This window comes from Anabrus simplex, chromosome 6 (genome assembly GCF_040414725.1).
Source record: "Anabrus simplex isolate iqAnaSimp1 chromosome 6, ASM4041472v1, whole genome shotgun sequence".
In the NCBI taxonomy this organism is placed as follows: Eukaryota; Metazoa; Arthropoda; class Insecta; order Orthoptera; family Tettigoniidae; genus Anabrus; species Anabrus simplex.
In genome coordinates this window covers 137,791,232-137,812,782 of record NC_090270.1, presented here as the reverse complement: position 1 = coordinate 137,812,782, position 21,551 = coordinate 137,791,232, and positions in this window count along the sequence as shown.

Genomic DNA, 21,551 nt, shown 5'->3' with positions numbered 1-21,551 from the left:
TTTATCCGTGGTTTTCCATTCTCCTGCACTAAAGCGAATGCCGGGACAGTTCTTAGTATAGGCCACGACCGCCAACCCTCTAAACTTCTCCGCACATCTCCTCCACCGTTACAAATCTACTGGCCTAAGGGACAGCGTCACCGTCTAGGAGGCCCGCCTCCTCCTTTACGGGAAGAATGAAAACATTGAGCGGTAATAGTAGTGAAACTATCGAACCCAGGACCCACCATCGACTCCTCTACCCTACTCATCCAAGACACAAATACCCTCCCCCAATTACTTCTACTAAATTTACTCTCGTCCCAAAACAGACCACCACTTCTCCACCTACCCATTCCAATAACCTAAAACATAACCAGACCATAGCTTATAAATCTCATATTTTATCCCGTATTGACTCAACACAACTAAGGTTAAGTTATAAGTAGGTTCCCACCTTCCAATACTTATCAATATCTATATAATAGTTTTATTAATTACATGATATAAATCAGCTTAATCTCTAGGACATATTTCGTTCCGATTATGGAACATCTTCAGAAGACAAGATGTTAAGAGATTAAGCTGATTTATATCATGTAATTAATAAAACTATTATATAGAAATTGATAAGTATTGGAAGGTGGGAACCTACTTATAACTTAATCTTAGTTAACCAGACCACCTCCAAAATCAAGCGTTACTTTCCCCACCAAGCTAAATAAGACAACATAAAAATTCTCACTTCCTTAAAGTAAATTACCGCCGAAGCACTGGAACCTTGAGCATAACCAACGCGAGACACAACAACAAGGGAAATTTCACTTAAAAAAAAGGAGCGAGTGAAGTTGAATAATAAAATACTGCATTTTAAATATATTTTCGTTTACTTGTTTATTTCGTATTCATGAAAACTATTTACTTATGTCTGTATTTAAAAAAATATAAAGTTATGCGAACGCTGCTATAAATGGCATGCAGGCAAAGAGTAGTTCTAATTTTAGCCTGACATTCTCATGAGCTTCATAACAAGCTGAATTTTTTACGGCTGTGAACACCCAGTAATGAGAAAATGTTGTTCCAAAAAATGTAAAAAAGAACCTTTTCTACAAATATCAGATAAAATAAAAACTTGGTATACATATCAACAAATAAGTTACTTTAAGTGCATTAAGATTTGGTAACGATCAAATCGATGCATTTAAAATTATGAATTTTCAAAGTGAGTGCTCCGTTGGATATGGGAAAAATACGGGCATTCTTTTTATTAACCTGCGTTAAAATTTTAACTAGATACGACGAAAATTTATACTCAACATAATTACACGAAGAATAAAATAAGCTACATTTTGGTGTAGCCTGTTTCTATGTGGAACAAAGGATGAACTTTTTATTAAAGTATTAACTCTGATGTCTATACTTCTCTCCACGACAGTAGGTCACTGGAAACAAATGAAGAGAGAGAGAGAGAGAGAGAGATCATACCATATTTTTTTGAGAACATGCATGTGTCGGGAACATTTCCTTGTCGCAACCACTTGGAGCCTATAACGGTGCTTACCACACTTAAAATGCACTTTGATCATGTCGATAACTCAATGTTAAAAGGCTCAGTCCCCAGTACGGCCACTGTGACTCTATTAATAGCAAGTCTGTGCTGCTGGGAAATTGCTTTAGGCGGGCTCTTCTCTTCTTCAGTAACACACAGGAAGCGGGCTGCTAGCCAACTGCTGTCTTCATCCTCTACGCGTGCTACTTGTGTTCTATCCCAGTGACACCCTTCTTTGTGAACGGTTCCCACAGCTTAAAGACGTCCTTTCTCAACTTAAGAAGACAAACACTTTTCGCATACAGCCACATAATGTAGCGCTAAATCCGTTGAGGTAAAGCTTTAGAAAACAAATTTATTGTTTATTGATTGTAACCTTCTCGAGAGGATCAAGTGCTTTATCAGACGTCAGACCTCTAGAAACGTGCTAATATTTGTAGAACACGTAAGATAACGTGTACTCGGAAACAACATATTTTGCATACGAAAGCTTAAGATCTGAACACTCTGTCTTCTTCTTCTTCCGGACTGAGTGGCTCAGACGGCTGAGGCGCTGGCCTTCTGATACCAACTATGCAGGTTCAAACCTGGCTCAGACCGGTGGTATTTGAAGGTGTTCAAATACGTCAATCTCGTGTCGGTAGATAGAATGGCACGTAAAAGAACTCCTGCGGGACTAAATTCCGATACCTCGGCGTCTCTGAAAACCGTGAAAAAGTAGTTAGTGGAACGCACGGCAAAATAATATTATTACCTTCTTCTTTTTCTTGACCTAAAAAAGTCCATTATTCTTTTCTGCTCATTAGCTCCCTTTTTGGATCAGTAGTAAAGCGCCGGCCTCTAAATCTCAAGGTCGTGGGAGAGGTAGTCGAAATTTTCAGGGCGAGGAAAGGTTCGTTCGACGTTCAATATCTTACGATGTTGGCATGTACAAGAAATCCGATTTATCCGACAAAATGAATTAAAACTCAACCATAGATAGCCCAACAGTGATCCGGTTTACTCTGCCATCTGGAAGAGTTAAATGGAACTTCGAAACTGATCGACAGGCAGCCTGTATGGTATCATATTAAAATACTTGCACACGGTAGCTGGGGCCAGATGATTATTATTATTATTATTATTATTATTATTATTATTATTATTATTATTATTATTATTATTATTATTATTATTATTACCAATATTGGATCCTCCATGGATCAAGCGGCAGCGCACTGACCTTTCACCGCTGGATTTCGTGGTGTAAATCCCAGTTACTCTGTATACGTTTCGTGCTGGACAAAGCGAAGACGGGACAGGTTCTTCTTCGGGTCCTATTGCGGTTTTTCCCTATCATCTTTCATTCCAGCAACACTCTCCAATATAATTTCATTTCATCTGTCAGTCATTAATCATTGCTCCAGAGGAGTGCGACAGGCTTCGGTCGCCTTGCCGCTAGATGGGGTCTTCATTCATTCCATTCCTGATCCGGTCGAATGACTAGGAAGGGGGGTGAGGATATTTATTATTATTATTATTATTATTATTATTATTATTATTATTATTATTATTATTATTATTATTATATCTACCCCTTAGTCCCGTTTCCTGATTTCGGATCGGGGATGACGTGAGACGAAATTATACGACGTTTTTTTTTACAATCCTTCCTCAGTTGAGGAGCTAATATAGATGAAATGAATGGCAGCGAATGAAACTGTGTAAGAAGGTGGAAGGAATTGGCTGTGGCCTATGAATAGGAACTGTTCCGGCATTTCCTTCGAAGTGAAAATGGGAAACCACAGAAAACCATTCTCAGGACAGCCGACGGTGGGGTTCGAACCAACTCGTCTCCCGAATGCAGTGCTTGGCTTCCTAGCCGTAGCGCGTTAAGATGGCCACGCTGCTTGGTATTATTATTATTATTATTATTATTATTATTATTATTATTATTATTATTATTAGAGGTGGTGGTGGTGGTGGTGATTATTGTTTTAAAAGGAAGTACAACTAGGCAACCATCTTCTATATAACAGTAATCAGAGCAGAAAAATGAAAATGTTCCATCACTTCGAAAAATGAAGGTATCGGCCAAAGAAAGACAAGGGCCACGAAAGGCGTGAAAATTAAAAACTCCCTAGAATTTGCAAATCTAGTACCGTCGCAGTCGGAAAAGAACAACAGTTGACCTAGGATGGTCGGATGGAATAGATTTAAATGAAGAGCATGACATAAGTAAGTGGAAGCAATTCCAGGACTCCTCTGCGGGCTCCGTGGTCGCTAACCCACGCTTCCAAGTTGAGAGCCCGTGGGGCCTCTTTTAGTCGTCTCTTACGACAGGCAGGAAATAGCGTGGGTGTTTATTCTACCACTCCCAGCCACAGGGGTATATTACTATTAGATGGCATAAGATCACATAATTATAACTTTGAGATTGTATACATCACATCAGAGACATTCCAATTCATTTATCCATCGGGACATGTTAGAGAGTTTATTAAAAAAGCATGGTTATTCCCACTGTTCCTTCAATACACTTGGCCACCCAATGAAGAACTCAGCATCTCCAGTTTATCAGCGTTGAAGGGACGTTAAATTTTTGACAGCAGTACAATAATCTGTCAATACGCTTACCTTTATTCAACAGACTTCTGTTCCCTTGCAGTAATATCAGCCTGAAAATGGAATCATTGATTTTGTTATAAATACACGGAATATATAGGCATCCCAACGTATGAATGCATGGAATGTACGAAACAATGGATATGCTTTTTTTACAATTAGTAGTGAATTCGGTATCCAGATACAGGAATCCACTGGTTCTCTTATTCACTAGTGCAGGCGACCCCCAATGTGCGACGAAAAGGCTCGTCTCCCTTTTCACCAATTCATTTTTATAGCCGAGTACTAGTACGATTGGTTGTTTCCTAGTGGTTTAACATCGCACTAACACATCAGGGGTAAATACGATAGACGTACGAGATTTGATATTTGACCATGACAGAGGCTAAACTTTGTGTGTTCTTCCCTTCTTCTCTCGAGATAAATTATGGGACAAAAGTCCTAGGACACTTGAAAATGTGCAAAAGCTTATTGATTCGCATAACATCATCTGACAGTGTGGTTCGAAGATAGCTTCAGCCAGCCGTACGATGTAGACCAGGAGAATAAGACCACTTAACAAACCACTTGTTATGAGGTAAAAATACAAACTGAGAGAAATAGTAATAATCGGACCAATGATCGGCGAAATTTGTACTATAACATAGGGTTTTCTTGACATCTGCCGTGGTTTTCGTATCTCAAGCATAGTGATTAGCAACATTTCTATGCCTACGTGTGAATGAAGTGTGTTCTATAAAATGTACCTACGTTGCATCCACATTATGTAGTCTATGAGTTCATAATTCAGGGAAGAAGCACCCGTGACTCCCATTTCAGCACCCAATATTAACTCGGTGTTAAAGCAACCTAAAGTGAGATTTGAGCCTATTCTCTTCTCAGGTATGTTACCTGAGGCTCGGTACAATCTGTTTCATTCCACTAAAAACTTTCTTAATTTCGTAGCAGAGCCGGCTGACCCCTAGGCTGGTATGCGATTGAGTCAGAAGTCAATCCGCCTCTTCAACAACGGGCTGAGCGTTCAGTCTTCGAAACCATACAGAAGGACGGGGAAAATATAGCATTGCCACATCCAAACTCGGAGCTAACTATGGAGATTTCTACTAGTGAATAGGGCCCTCACACAGTTGAACAAATATCTGGCTTGCCTGATCCTGGATAAGACTTCATGCTCATTCACTATAGTATTTCAAGGATGACACGTGCTGAACAATTTGCATTTTTGATGATGTGGAGGGAGACCTGCTTGACCGTGACAATATTCATGAACAGACCAAAGCCTGCGCTCATCCTTATAATGTTAAATGTTATTAATAATCATTTTTAAAAAATCATTAAAGCTACTGAGTAACACAACCGTATCATTAGCAAAGCGGATTTTATTAATAACATTGCCATTGATCCTGATGCTTAAGTTAACATCCTCAAAAGTTTCACTGAACACAGCCTCAGAGTAGATATTGAAAAGGAGAGGGGTTAGGACAGAATCCCGTCGCACGGCTATCCATATAGCTATATATTATTAGACGAAGTACCAAATATGGTATATGCTCCTAATACGGAATACCCCAATATCTGTTAAGTTAAACTTGGCATCGCTGCGTGGAAGTGGTAGGATGTACAAGGAAGGGCTCTAGGGTGGCGAGTTGAGGGAAGTCACTTGAACTGCGTTCTTTGTCTGTGACAGTTAACCGAGTGATTTTCAACCTCCAAGAAGTTTCGGGAAAGTAAGACTTGCAGTCCTTTAGAAACCAAAGTCTTACCTAAACATTAAAACGTGTTTTACCTGTGCATAGAGGGTGAACTGTTCATACAAACTGTATAGTGAACAAATAAATTCGATGAACTGAGACATGTTTTTGTAAGATAGAAATTAAAATTGCGCTTGAGTGGCTAATATGGAATACTGTGATGTTCTAATTATGGACTAGTATTCCATATTAGGAGCCATACTTTTGCAATGTACATAGGCAGGTGGTTTTTTTGTTGTTTCTTTCCCTTCGGAACCATGACCGGTCGGAAGGACAGTTCAGTACGGAAGAAGTGGAAGGAAGTAGACATGCACTACCACTGCAGTAAGGAGAATGGGTACAAAATGGCAGCAAGAGCATATGGTGAACCAAGAATAACTGTGTTTTGTTTGGCAACAAAGAAAGAGACAACAGTAGAGGAAAGATACTTTCGTCATAGAAAGCTAGACCTACATCTGCGGCAAGAGTAGACATTCAAGAACTCAATCAACCTTCGTGTGTTACTTTGAGCAGACCTACGCGAAAAGAAAAGAAGGGAACGCAAAATGACAATTCGTCCTCAGATAAAGGATCAGTCAGTATGACTGACGAATCATTTGATCTTGATATAGAGGAACATGGAAAAGTGGATCCAAGTGATGAAGATGCTACATGCTTCTACTGTGACAGCAAGTATTCCAGAGATAGAAGGGGCGAGAAATGTATTCAGAGTTTGGAGTGCATGTTATGGTGCCATATCGAGTGTTCAAGTGCAGATTGTGCGTGAACATTGAAATAATGGTCTATTATTTTCAATTATATTCATGTAGCTTATATTTCAAATACGCAGACTAAGAACTTCCATTAAAAGAAGAGGCTTAGGAGTAGAATGATAGTATTGCATATTAGGGACACGTTTTTCAGAACAAGGAAAATATAATTTACATCATGTGTTGTAATTTACAAAAATATTAAGTGTTAAACAGATTGAAAACAAGTAGCTAAAAAGTAGATACATGACACGCATTTACAACCTTAAAATGTAAAAAAAAAATGTTCTTCATTTTTATGAAAATAAAAAGGTATTCCATATTTGGTACTCTTCCTATATTATTATTATTATTATTATTATTATTATTATTATTATTATTATTATTATTATTATTATACCGGGGTACACCGCCGGCCAGTTAAACTGCCCGCCTTCTATAACGCCATCTATGTAATCTAACTGGAACTGATGTTATGCAAGATGCTTGAGCTTTCAAACGTTAGATGTCTCTATCAACGGTTTAATTGCTCCCTCTAGCGGGTCGAACTATAATTAATTTATTAAGAAGTGTGCATTTTCACAGTTGGAAAACCTTAGCTTTTGAAGATTGAATTTTAATATATCAAAGTTTTCTAAACTTCTGCTGGTTCCTTCTTCAATAGCAATCAACATATCAGAAACTTTCAAATATTTTCTCTAGTCAATCAAAATAGGGGGTGTGTTCAGGAAGACAGCCTATCAGTGAAGAGTTCTGGAACCTTCTCCTCAAACATACCATAAAATCTAGGCGCTTTAGGGTCGTATCGTCTTGATTGCTCCATTTAATTGAGTGCAGCGTGTCCTAAGGGTGGCAGTAGCCGCGGGCGGCGTTCGGAAGGCCCAGCAACGCAAGGTAATGGTAGTATTTCCACAAACATGTGATAGGTCCTGCAGATAGTTTGAGGGGAAGGTTTCGACCTCTCTTATTTCATGTAAATTTCTAAAGTTGGTGGTTCAAATGTAGAATGTTCGGTAAGTATGAGGAATCTGTTCTATTTCCAACTGAGAAATATATAATGTAAGGTAACAAAGAGTGATTACACTCTATTGATTCCCATTCAACTTGGCATGGGTTGACTAAAGTTTCTGAACCTTTAACATTCTTAACTCTTATTTGGTATTTAATGTTTCTCATTTTGTCACCCCGGTGTAGAACACTATCCTCCACCACAATAACACGCAGTTACCTACACATAGCAGATGCTGCCCACCCTCATCGGAGGGTCTGCCTTACAAGGAATGTACCCAGCTGAAAATACCCATACGAAATTATTATTATTATTATTATTATTATTATTATTATTATTATTATTATTATTATTATTATTATTATTATTATTATTATTATTATTATTGGGCCATAAGCCCACTTAGGGTTTTAGTGGAAGTGTTTCACCTCTTTGGATTTTCTTTATGGCCGGTTCAAACCAACCTTTTTCTTTTTATATTAAGGCCATTTAGTATGGGCACTCATGCCCCTCTTTATTTGGTAATTGTTTCCGGTGTTAGTTCCAACTAGGAACAGTGTGTTACGAACTGTTGAGCAATAAATAAGCCCACATCAGGGCAACGATGTGTTAATACTTTGATTAAGGATAACCGATAGGTTGTAAGTGCGCAATTAGCAACTGATGCCTCAGTGACGCTGGACGATGATATAGTTGGAGCGCAGACTCCCCGGTAGTGTAAATTTGTCATTCTCTCATGTCTTGTACCTGATTTTTGAACTTTAAATCATTGTAATTGTTTGAGCTCACAAGCTCATTAATATTGTTATTTTTCATTCTGATTTCCCATTTTTCAATTTTAGAGTAAAAAAATTGTAAGAAAACAAATTTCGAAATGTTTGTGTTAAGTTATGCTCTAGTTAATTCCTTGACCACCCATTCACCCCTCACGCTTCTTACCACTAAGTGAGCCACGAGATTCCCGTAACAACTATTATTATTATTATTATTATTATTATTATTATTATTATTATTATTATTATTATTATTATTATTATTATTATTATTATTATTATTATTATTATTATTATATACCGGTTGGTACACCTCTACGCCGCACTTTTGAATTTTCCGCCTTAAAGTACTCCCCTACAGCAGAAACTCTGAACTTTAAAAACTGAATTATCTCAACAGTTTCTCAGAAGATGTCACTGTGTTAATTTCGAACTGCTTTTGTTTACTAATTATCAAGAAGTGTGGACATTCTCTGATAGATGTCTCTACAAAAACTATGACCATGCACCCTGATGCGAGGTGGTAGAACTTTATTTGAAGAAATTTTGTATTCATAAGTTTGTTCCTTACTAAATCTCGTTCTTTCATTTGTGGGTTGGCAATATAAATCTTTTCTTTCCGCCAGTTTTGAAGTTAGCCAATCAGTAATTTCTGCAATTAATTTCCAACCTATCGTGTCTTTCTTCTCCAATTCTGATGTGTAAATTTTAGTCAGCCAATAAACGCCTGTGGGTGTGTCTTAATTATTCATGAAAGGTCTCGAATCTTCCACGAGGGTATAAAACTACTGATTTTCACGGCTCTTCGCCACTTCAACAACATCTAGCTTAGTGTATGGAAGTATAGCAGAGGGCGGGTAGCGCCTCTTCCTTCAGGCAGCAGCTCTCCAACAAAGGTAATGGCCGTTTAACATCTCAGCTCAGCAGTTTAACCCTCGGGGAAGGTCCGAAACCTTTTCAATGTAACCTACCTGTCTACAAATGTAACTTAGTGCCGGCTTATATAAAATTTTCTTATTACTTTAACTGTAAATCGGGGATAGAGAGTGCTTTACCCTCTCGAGCTCCCCTTCATTGTTGATTTGAGGTGACTACGTTTTCATAACCGATTTTCTACTCTTAATGTATTAAAATTTTCTTATACGAGTCACCTCCCTAATGTGGGAATAGGCCCTGTTTAATCGGCCTAGTGCCCCTTAGGTTTTATAAGGTTTCATGTAGGAGTGCAAGCAACGCCTCCATTCACCCTGGTATTTTGGGCCATTTAATTAATCTGTTCTTTTCCACTGAGGCCCAGTAGGTTGGGAACGAGATACCCCCGTTTCATTTGATGTAAGCGGTGCTTTGATGGCAATTTAGTGTAATAGTCTGGTATTGCCTTTAATAGGCTTGAAAAATTGAGAGCGGCTCAGCTCTTTCTTGTGTTTGAAATGTGCCTCTGAGAGGCTTGTGGTTAAAAGGTGGGAGCAAGTGCTCCATACAATAAGGGGGATTTCTGCCCTTTGGTAATATGTGGTTGTGAGCTGAGAGCTCAGGAATTGTAAAAGGTGGGGCTCGAAGCCCAGATCATTAAAATATCTCTAAATCTTGGATTTCCTGGTCTTGTACCTGATTTGTTAACGTGTTGTTATTTGTTGTATATTCAAATTCTATATCAAATCTGTTAAGTTTGGCTGTGTTGAAAATGTAACCTTTAATGAAATTTTAATTCGTTTCTCAGTTTTGTAGTTAGACCCATTCCAGCCCACACCTTCTTTCACCTCTGCTGTTCCACGGGTAACCCCGTAACAATTATTATTATTATTATTATTATTATTATTATTATTATTATTATTATTATTATTATTATTATTATTATTTCCGGCTCCTTTGATGAATGGTCAGCCTAGTAACCTTCAATTCAGAGGGATCCTGGTACGATTCCCCGACGGGTCGGAGATTTTAACCTTAATGGTTAACTCTCACGGATCGAGGACTGGTTGTTTATGCCGTCCGCAACATCCCTGCAACTCACACACCACACACAACACTATCCTCTACTTCAATAACACACAGTTTCCTGACACGGTAGATGCCACCCTCCTTTACCGGTAGGGTCTGCCTTACAAGGGCTACACCGGGCTAGCAATAGCTACACAAAATTATTATTATTATTATTATTATTATTATTATTATTATTATTATTATTATTTTACTGACCGAGTTGGTCGTGCAATTGAGGTCGCGTAGCTGTGAGATTGCCTAGGGTGATAGTGGGTTTGAATCCCACTGTCGGCAACCTGAAGATGGTTTCCGTGGTTTCCCATTTTCACACCAGACATATGCTGAGGATGTACCTTAATCAAGGCCACGGCTGCTACCTTACCAATCCTAGCCCTTTTCCATCCTTCCTTCACCAAAACATTCGATGTGTTAGTACGACGTTAAATTAGTAGCAAAAAGAACTAAACATTTACGCGTTACTCGTCTCCACTCATTCGTAAGGAGCACTTTATTCATTGTCTTTATTCACAACAACAAGAACAACAGCAGCCTGGCTGAGTGTTTCACACGGTTGAGGCGCTGACCTTCTGACCCCAACTTGGCAGGTTCAATCCTGGCTCAGTCCGGTGGTATTTGAAGGTGCTCAAACACGTCAGCCACGTGTCGGTAGATTTACTCTCACGTCTCCAAAAAAAAAAAAGTCGGAAATAGTGTGTTTTATTTTTACAATTTGTTTAACGTCGCACCGACACAGGAATGTCTTATGGCAACGATGGGATAGGAAAGGGTTAGAAGTGGGAAGGAAGCGACTGTGACCTTAATGGCTATATGATTTATACTGTATTAGAGGTTTTATACCAGCCTGAATTACCGTCTTCATCATGTGAATTACAAGAGGAGGAAAACATACCATCTTCAGGGCTGAGGAGAGCGGAGTTCAAACCTACTATTTCCCGAATACAAACTGTTAGCTACGTAACCCAAACCACGAAGCTACAACAACATCGAATTTGATTTCTTATAGCTGTTATAGGTCAATAATAAAAAAAAATCCACAGCCTGTTTCCAGTCATTCGAACGGGCCAGGAATGGAATGAATGAAGCCGCCATCTAGCGGCGAGGATAGGAACTGTGCCGGCTGCCGAAGTCTGTCGCACTCCTCTGGGGCAGTGATTAATGACTGACAGATGAAATGAAATTATATTGGAGAGTGTTGCTGGAGTGAAATATGACAGGGAAAACCGGAGTACCCGGAGAAATCCTGTCCCGCCTCCGCTTTGTCCAGCACAAATCTCACATGGAGTGACCGGGATTTGGACCACGAAACCCAGCGGTGAAAGCCCGGTGCGCTGTCACCTGAGCCACGGAGGCACCTGTTATAGGACAGTAATAATGTTTGTTATTAGCAGGGTCATGTTTGTCATGACCTAAATATTTTAAAAATGATCTATAAAATGACGGCAAAAATGCAGTAAAATGATCTGAAAATTTTTAAAAAGTGACAAATTTGAAATGAAATTTTACAATCAATTTACTAATTAAGTTGGTATAGCGTATATTTATGTTATATACATTTTAATAAGCTTTTGGCTTTGCTGCACGACTTCAGAAGAAAATCTCGACTTCAGCGAGGAACACTTCTCCAATTTGAGGTGTCTCTCTTGGAATGTGGACATTTCCAAGAAGTAGGTGGTGAACAAAGCTTTTTAGTCCCCAGATTGAGTTTTTTTTTTCCTACGTCGCACCGACACAGATAGGTCTTACGGCGACGATGGGACAGGAAAGGGCTAGGAATGGGAAGGAAGCGGCCGTGGCCTTAATTAAGGTACAGCCCCAGCATTTGCCTGGTGTGAAAATGGGAAACCACGGAAAACCATTTTCAGGGCTGCCGACAGTGGGGTTAGAACCTACTATCTCCCGAATACTGGATACTGGCCGCACTTAAGCGACTGCAGCTATCGAGCTCGGTGTTCCCCAGATTGACAAAGAGTTGTGAAGATTCTCAAGTCTCCGTTTTTATGCTTCAATATCCTCAAACATGTAAGAAAACGACTCAAAAACATATAAAATTGTCTAATGAATGCCATGAAATTACCAAATTATGACATAATTTTAGAAAATGACCTAAAAATATAAAGTGGCAAAAAAATCAATAATAAGTTAGCATTTCTAAAATGTGAGAACTATGATCAGTCAGGTATTTATAAAACCGAAGTTGTAAATGTAAACTCTTAAACATGTATTGGTTATTGCGCCATAAACTGTCTGGTTAGTGGCTATATCATGTACGCTGTGTTATAGTTCACAAATCAGTCAAATCGAATGGTATGGTAAAATCGTTGACCTTTGTATGTTTGCTCTGTTTCCAGGATTGTATGCATTCCACAAGAATGGGCGATGTAACAGCAGTGAATGTGAGCGGCGACACGGGTCGTACAATAACAGACGTATAAACCTGACAGTTGTGTTTACATTAAAAAGGAAGGTATAGCGATGTGCACAATCCTGTATTGCTGTATCGATGGAACCGGACGCTTTTATGACTGAAGTCTCCGTTAGGTACGATATAAAGTATTTATAGGCTATATGTCATTTATGCTTTTCAATAATCGAGGACTTTGGCTATCCGAAATCTCTCTGGGTACAGCTGGAACGTACCTTAACTTATAAACATCATTGGCAGGACATTAAGAAGGAGGCATGCTCCAGGAATAAGCACAGCTCAATGTTCTCTATACGCCTGGCCTCGCTCTGTGTTTCTCTGCTACAGTGTGTGTTGTTCCAGTCTGAAAGTGGTGATGGTTATCGTTTTAAGCGGGAGTGCAACCAAGCAATCATCCAGAAAAGGAAGAAATACGACCTTTCGAATATAATGAAATTATCGAGAGAAGAAAGAGAAGGACCAAGAGAGGTGTGAAAGTGAAAATACTCTAGGTCTCATAAGCCTAATGCAGCGAAATACAAATGTATGTATATATGTACGTATGCGTGTATGATTTGAAAAACACTCATGCCCGGCTTCTTTCAACTATGTGTTAAAGTTTACTTAACAAATGATAACGAACAATTGTTAATAATTTTTAAAAACATATCAGATGTAAGGCTTTTCAGGCGTTTGCTCTATTAACCAACGTTTCGTCTTAGGTCTGTCACTAGACTCTTCAGAGTGGGATGTGACAGACCCTACCCACTGACGCTGGGTGTATGCAGGTGAACTTATCAGAAGCCTATATAAGAGGCACAGTCTGATAACTGCGTATGGGAGATAAATCTCCACAATGGAATTATTGCCCGCCTAGCAATTCCGAATGGAAAATTCTAAATTCCCATGGAGGGAATTAGATATTTTTCACTAATAGAGCATGTCAAAAACATATCAGATGTAAGGCTTTTCAGGCGTTTGCTCTATTAACCAGCGTTCTCTATACGCTGTTCTCTATTCTCGGTTGAAAGTCGCCTGATTCACAAACACATTTCTTAATTTTTTTACGAAACAATTATAAAATACAAATTAGCACATATCCGTGGTCCCTGTGTATAAGGGTGATAGACATAAAGCAGAAAATTACAGGCCAGTAAGTTTGACATGCGTTGCATGTAAGCTTTGGGAAAGCATTTTTTCTGATTATATTATACAAGTTTGCGAAATTAATTACTGGTTCGATAGAAGGCAGGTCGGGTTTAGGAAAAGTTATTCCACTGAAGCTCAACTTGTAGGATTCCAGCAAGATATAGCGAGATAATGCGATTGACCTGTCTAAAGCATTTGATAGTGTATATAATGGGAGACTACTGGCGAAATTGAGTGTTGAACTAGACAAAAGAGAGACTGAATGGGTTGCTATATTTCTAGCAAATAGATCTCCGAGAATTAGAGTAGGCGAAGCTTTATCTGACCTTGTAAAAATTAAGAGGGGAATTCCTCAAGGCAGTATTATTGCACCTTTATGTTTTCTTATATATATAAACGATATACGTAAAGAAGTGGAATCAGAGATACGGCTTTTTGCAGATGATGTTATTCTGTATAGAGTAGCCTAATAAATAAGTTACAAGTTTGTGAGCAACTGCAAAATGACCTCAAAAATGTTGCGAGATGGACAGATGATGATAAACGGGGTTGACAGCAGGCAATGGTATGATGATAAACGGGGTTGAAAGTCAGGTTGTGAGTTTCACGAATAGGATAATTCCTCTCAATTTGAATTACTGCGTTGATGGGCTGAAAGTTCCTTATGGAACTGTAAGTACCTAGGTGTTAATATAAGAAAAGATCTTCATTGGGGTAATCACATAAGAGTGATTGTAAATAAAGGGTTCAGATCTTTTCACATAGTTATGAGGGTGTTTAATCGTTGTAGTAAGGATGTAAAGGAGAGAGCATATAAGTATCTGGTAAGACACCAACTAGAGTACGGTTCCAGTATACGGGATCCTCACCAGGATTACTTGATTCAAGAACAGGAAAAAATCAAATGAAAACCAGCTCGATTTGTTCTGGGTGATATCCGACAAAAGAGTAGCGTCACAAGAAAGTTGCAAAGTTTTTTGCTAGTGGCTCTACGTGGCACTGTCACAGATACGTCTTATGGCGACGATGGGTTAGGAAAAACCTAGGAGTTGGAAGGAAGTGGCCGTGGCCTTAATTAAGGTACAGCCCCAGCATTTGCCTGATATGAAAATGGGAAACCACGGAAAACCATATTCAGGGCCACCAATAGCGGGATTCGAACCCTTTACCTCCCGGATGCAAGCTCACAGCCGCGCACCTCTAACCGCATGGCCGACTCTCCCGGTGTTGTGAAGTTTGGGCTGGGAAGACTTGAGAGGAAGAAGACGAGCTATTTGACTAAGTGGTATGTTCCAAGCTGTCAGTGGAGATATGGCGTGGAATGACATATGAGTGGTGTCTTTAGAAAAGATCACAATATGAAGATAAAGTTGGAATTCGAGAGGACAAATTGGGGCAAATATTCGTTTATAGGAAGGGAAATTAGGGATTGGGATAACTTACTAAGGGAGATGTTCAATAAATTTCCAATTTCTTTGAAATCAAAGCTAGGAAAACAACAGATAGGGAATCTGCCGCCTGGGCGACTGCCCTAAATGCAGATCAGGATTGATTGATTGATTGATTGATTGATTGATTGATTGATTGATTGATTGATTGATTGATTGATTGATTGATTGATTGATTGATTGATTGATTGATTGATTGATTGATTGATTGATTGATTGATTGATTGATTGATTGATTGATTGATTGATTGATTGATTGATTGATTGATTGATTGATTGGTTGATTGATTGGTTGATTGATTGATTGATTGATTGATTGATTGATTGATTGATTGATTGATTGATTGATTGATTGATTGATTGATTGATTGATTGATTGATTGATTGATTGATTGGGAGATTTCCGAACGTGTTTGGCAGTGAGCGAGTTTTGTTTCTTTACGTACAGCGCTCCGAGGGGTATATTGTAATTGTAATATGTCACACATTTTTATAGGTTATGGTTAGCGGAGACAGCTAAGATGTAATCATGTGCACTAAGAAGCAACGAAGGCGTTATTATAATGAATACGAAACAAACATTGTTATAGATTTAATCTGAATGTATGCGAGTGTGCTTGAAAAGTAAAAGAACAACTTTCGATATATTCTTACATGAGTGCAACCTAAGGCTCCTACAACACTGAAAATTGTGATAATTGATGTAAGTCTGGAGTGTTTTTCGGGCATTCTTTTACCGCCTCACACCAGGCAAATGCCGGGGCTGTACCTTAATTAAGATCACAGCCGCTTCCTTCCACTTCCTAGGCCTTTCCTCTCTCATCGTCGCACAGATCTGTGTCGGTGCGACGTAAAACAAAACAAAAAAAAGTAGCACATACCGCCGGGAAAATAATGTAATGTGTTGCCAATGCTGCAAAGGCAGGAGGTATTCTTTTTCACAATACTGCACACTCTCGTCGTGGATTCATGTATATAGTCTCCTACAATTACATTAAATGAGTCTGAAGCATAATATCAAAGATCTATAACCGACTGCTGCTGATACTGATAATTTTCAATCTGTGGGAAACTCTAAACTATTTTCAATTTCTTCTAGTACCTTGTTCATTAGGATTTTGGTAATTAGGCATCCTGGTAGGAAACTTTCTTTTCACAACTGTAAAAGGTAGTTATATCTTAGTATGGGTCGTCCGTTGTCTTCTTAACTTTGTAGGTAGTCTTCATACAGCAATAAACGTTCAAACTTACGACTTCTAGGTGGTACCATTTCGAAATTTTAACAGCTGTTAAGAGGTTCAATACTGGACTGGTGCCATGTTAATTTAACACAGGTATTAACAGTTTGTTAGCGTTAATACAAGACATACCGGGCGAGTTGGTCGTGCGGTTAGGGGCACTCAGGTGTGAGCTTGCATCCGGGAAATAGTGGGTCGAACCCCATTATCGGCAACCCTGAAGACGGTTTTCGTTGGTTTCGCATTTTCACACCAGGCAAATACAGGGGCTGCACCTTAATTAAAGCCGCGGCTGCTTCCTTCCCACTTCTAGGCCTTTCCTATCCCATCATCGCCATAAGACCTATCTGTGTCGGTGCGACGTAAAAGGAAATACAAGACGCTACTTAACAGCAGTGTTAACACTCAACATTCGTTGAAGAAACCGGGCCTCAAGGTCGCTATCATGCATTTGGCAAAGAGCTCGTTTGACTTAATGCATGATGGACAAAAAAAAAATAGAGAGGGCTGTGAATCACACTCAGTGACAGTAAGTGGCTAGCTGGTGAAATATGAGTGGGCCTCGTGATTTCGTGAGCATATGTAACTAACTACTTCATATCGATCGCGACCACTGCAGCCTTGCTCTCGCCGCCACGACGCCCTACTCTCTCCATCGTGCTTAATTCATTCCGGCAAAGATTTCCTTGCGATCATAAATCAGCGCCCGGATACAATATTGCAACTCCCCTTGTTATGTGAGGAAATGTCGCCGGTGGCATGCATGAGGCGACGTTTTGATTCCTAGAAAACTTCTATTCAGAACAACTAAGCTGTTTGCTCTATAAGAAGTTCAGGATTCTCGTGTCTAGCTATTCAGCTTTTAATGAACGTGTCTGGGTAGGAATACTACGAAAACATGAACGAATCATCTAGTTGGAATCTTAAAACTCCTCCTAATTCCTCTTCATCATTATTTCTCTCTTTCTTTCATGGCATGTTTTCTTCCTCTACTTAATGTTCCTTATTTTCAACTGTATATAGAAGGTAATATTTCGGTATCTTCCGGTAATTCGTATCTTTTCTATGTCCTTTTAATTAGTAAATTTAGCATTACAACCGTGTATCCAGTTCCTGCCATTCCCAAATTAATTACCCAGAATCGACACTTCAAATAGATTGAGACTAGTTTTGGAAGTATGTATTCACTATTCTGTGTTTCTGTGGTGGATTTTTAAGTGATGTGTTGTACTGTATATACACTGGCGGAAAAAGAAATCCCAACACCCAGAAGGAGTTGTGCAAGATAAACGAAATTCGGGAGGCGTGTGTGCACATCTGAAAGATGACACCTATTCATATTTGCGTGCTAGTCGACGAAGAGTGGTGCTAGTAGCGCCACTATGACCTTTCAAAGCAAGTTTAATTTAAATACGCCCTGTACACTTCGTGAGCGATAGTCATCGTCCCATGTTGACGTTGTGAGGTAGGTGTAAATCAAACATGCCTATAAGGAGATGAAGAAGGCAGTATCAGAAGATTACTGAGTTTCAACGAGGCCATGTAGTAGGGCTACGAGAAGATGGACATACTTTCCACGATATATCCACAGTGCATCGGTGTTGGGAGCAATGGTCACGGGAAAGCACTGTCTCAAGAATACCGGGGTCCAACCGTACACGAGCCACTATGGAGAGCGAAGACCGTCGTATACACCGCATGGCAGCAGCCATTAGAGCTTTGGTTCGCACCAGAGTGACAGAACGAACTGTACCAAATCCATTAGTTGAGGTACAGCTCCGAGCCAGATGTTCTGTAGTGTTCATACCAGTAACCCCGAATCACTGCCATCTGCAACTTCAGTGGTGTCAAGCTAGAACTCATTGGAGGGCGGAGTGGAAGTGTTTCGTGTTCTCAAATGAGATATTTTCTGTCTTGGTGCCAGTGATGGCCATACGTTCGTAAGAAGGAAGCCAGACAGCGCTTGGAACTCGACTGTCTACGGCGTCGACGCACTGGACCTACACCAGGAGTTATGGTCTGGGGAGTGATTTCGTTTCACAGCAGGAACATTCTTGTCGTTATTCCAAGAACCTTGACAGCAGATTTGTACGTTAGACTGGTGATTGAACCGCGTGTGTTGCAATTTATTCCCAGTATTTAACAGGATAACGCTCGTCCTCATACCGCTGCTGCTACCCAACGTGCGCTATAGGGTGTCGAGCAGTTGTCTTGGCATGCGAGATCACCAGACCTTTCGCCCAATGAGCACGTATGGGATGACAATTCCAGCGTCATCCATTACCAGCATTAACCGTTGCCGATTTGACTGACCAAGTGCAAGAGAACCTGTACGACACAATGCATGCACGTGGTGACTACAGCGGTTATTAATGTGGCATCATTTCACATGTCTTCTCGCTCATACTTGAAACAGTGACCCAGAAACTTCAATCACATAAATGTTACCTAGACAACTACTTAGAACAAATTGCATTGCTCTAAACTAGTACTTTCTTGGTGCTGAGAATTCATTTTCTGTCAGTGCATTTGAATATGTGTATTAAGATGAACATAAACACCCAGCCCCGAGCTAGAGGAATTAACGGTATGCGATTAAAATCCCCGGCATGGCCAGAAATTGAACCCAGAACTCTCTGAACCGAATGCAAGTGCTGTAACCATTCAGTCAAAGCGCCAGCCAACATTACTACCTGAAACTGTGACTAATTTAATAATCATATGCATAACACCTGTATATGTTATACACGACACGATTCTATTAATCCTTTTATCACCTAGTTGGATTGTTTTATTAATTTTATTACTGTAATCATACTCCTTTTCTTCCTTCTTAATTATTCGCATTATTTAAATGTAGTTATTGTTAGCAGCAGAGTGTCCGACTCGTTCTCCGAATTGTCAGCGTATTGACCTTCGGTTCAGAGGGTCCTGGGTTCGATTCCCGGCCGGGGCGGGGATTTTAATCGCTTTTGATTAATTCTTCTGGTTCGGGGACTGGGTGTATGTGTCCGTCCCAACACTCTCCTCATCATATTCAGACAACAAACCACACTACCAACCACCAGAGAAACACGCAATAGTGATTACATCCCTCCATGTAGGGTTGCGTCAAGAAGGGTATCCTGTCGTAAAACGGGGCCAAATCCACATGTGCGACACAGTTCGCATCCGCGACCCCACAGGTGTGAGGAAAAGCGGTAGCAAAAGAAGAAGATTGTTAGCAGCAGAGTATTTGATTAAGGCTCGTTAATTGTAAGAAATGGCATACATCCCTAATTTTGCCAAGATAAATATCTCATATTAACCTCACCTCATCTCATGTTATCCTATCATTTTGTTTAATTCTTCCGGACTGACTCGAGCGAGACGACCGTCTATTTGTATGTCACAGAATGTGTTAGCTACTAACCTTGATCTCCGCCAGTAGAAATCATATGAATGGAGACAGTTCGCGTCCCCAGAGTAATGCAGTCCGTCACAGAAAGACAGCCTGCATTTGATCACCCACGAGAGATTCGGACCAAAGTAAATCAGATTCAGAAACGTCAGAGGGAACGTAGAGATCTCATGTACAAAAGGAAAAAAAGAAGACTTTAACCGATTTGTGACAGCAGCACTGAGAAGGAGACAGTGACCTCAAGACTGTCCCCTGAGATCATACACAGATGAAAAGAAAGATCTTTAGCTAGTGACACTACCAAATTGTTCATATTTGTAATTTAGCTATAAAACTGTAATTATTTCTATGCATATTCTTTCTTTCTTTCTTTCTTTCTTTCTTTCTTTCTTAATCCCTTTACCGTCAAAGGTTGGTTTTCCCATCAGACTCACCGAGGGATCCCACTTCTACTACGTCAGTGTCCTGTAGCGTGAGACGTTTGGGTCGAGGATACAACCGGCAAGGAGGACCAGTACCTCGCCCAGGTGGCCTCACGTGCTATGCTAAACAGGGGCCTTGGTTGAGGATGGGAAGATTTTAAGGGATGGACAAGGAAGAGGGAAGGAAGCAGCCGTGGAATTAGGTTAGATACTATCCTGGCATTTGCCTGGAAGAGAAGTGGGAAACCACGGAAAACCGCTTCAAGGATGGATGAGGTGGGGATCGAACCCTCCTCCCCCCCCCCCAACCTGCTCACTTGACCTCCCGAGGCTGAACGGATCCCGTTCCAGCCCTCGTACCACTTTTCAAATTTCGTGGCAGAGCCGGGAATCGATCCCAGGCCTCCGGGGGTGGCATCCAATCACACTAACCACTACACCACAGAGTTGGACTGCTATGCATATACCACACAATAAAGAAAGAAAGAAAGAAAGAAAGAAAGAAAGAAAGAAAGAAAGAAAGAAAGAAAGAAAGAAAATAACCTAACTAACGTACGGTATTCTTATCCATTCTGGCATTCTATAGGAAGAACTGTGTCATGACTCATGAAGTGGTAGTGGGGATGGTGATGTTTCTTGATCAGGAAAAAATAACAATCAGGTCATCAATCCCTCTTAATACTAAATCTTCACAGTAAATCTCAAATCAATCACTTGTTTTCCACTTACTTTAATATGCTTTGCATGAAAGAAATGCATGTATATGTTTACATAACATCGAATGTAAAAGAATTTAAGTCCTTACAAACAGCGGTATTTGCCCAGCTCCTTGAATGGAAGATTACCGTGGCGGTCTTCGGTTCGATTTCCGACCTAGCTGGGGATTTTAGCCAAGTTTGATGGATTTCCTTAGTTCGGGGACTGGGCATGTGTGTTTAACTCAACATATCTCTTCATATACACCGTACTATCAACTACCATACAAACAAGCAATAGCCATTACTTCCCTTTACATAGAGTTGATGTCAGAAAGTACATTCGGACCGTAATACAGGGCCAGGTCTTCCTGTGCTAC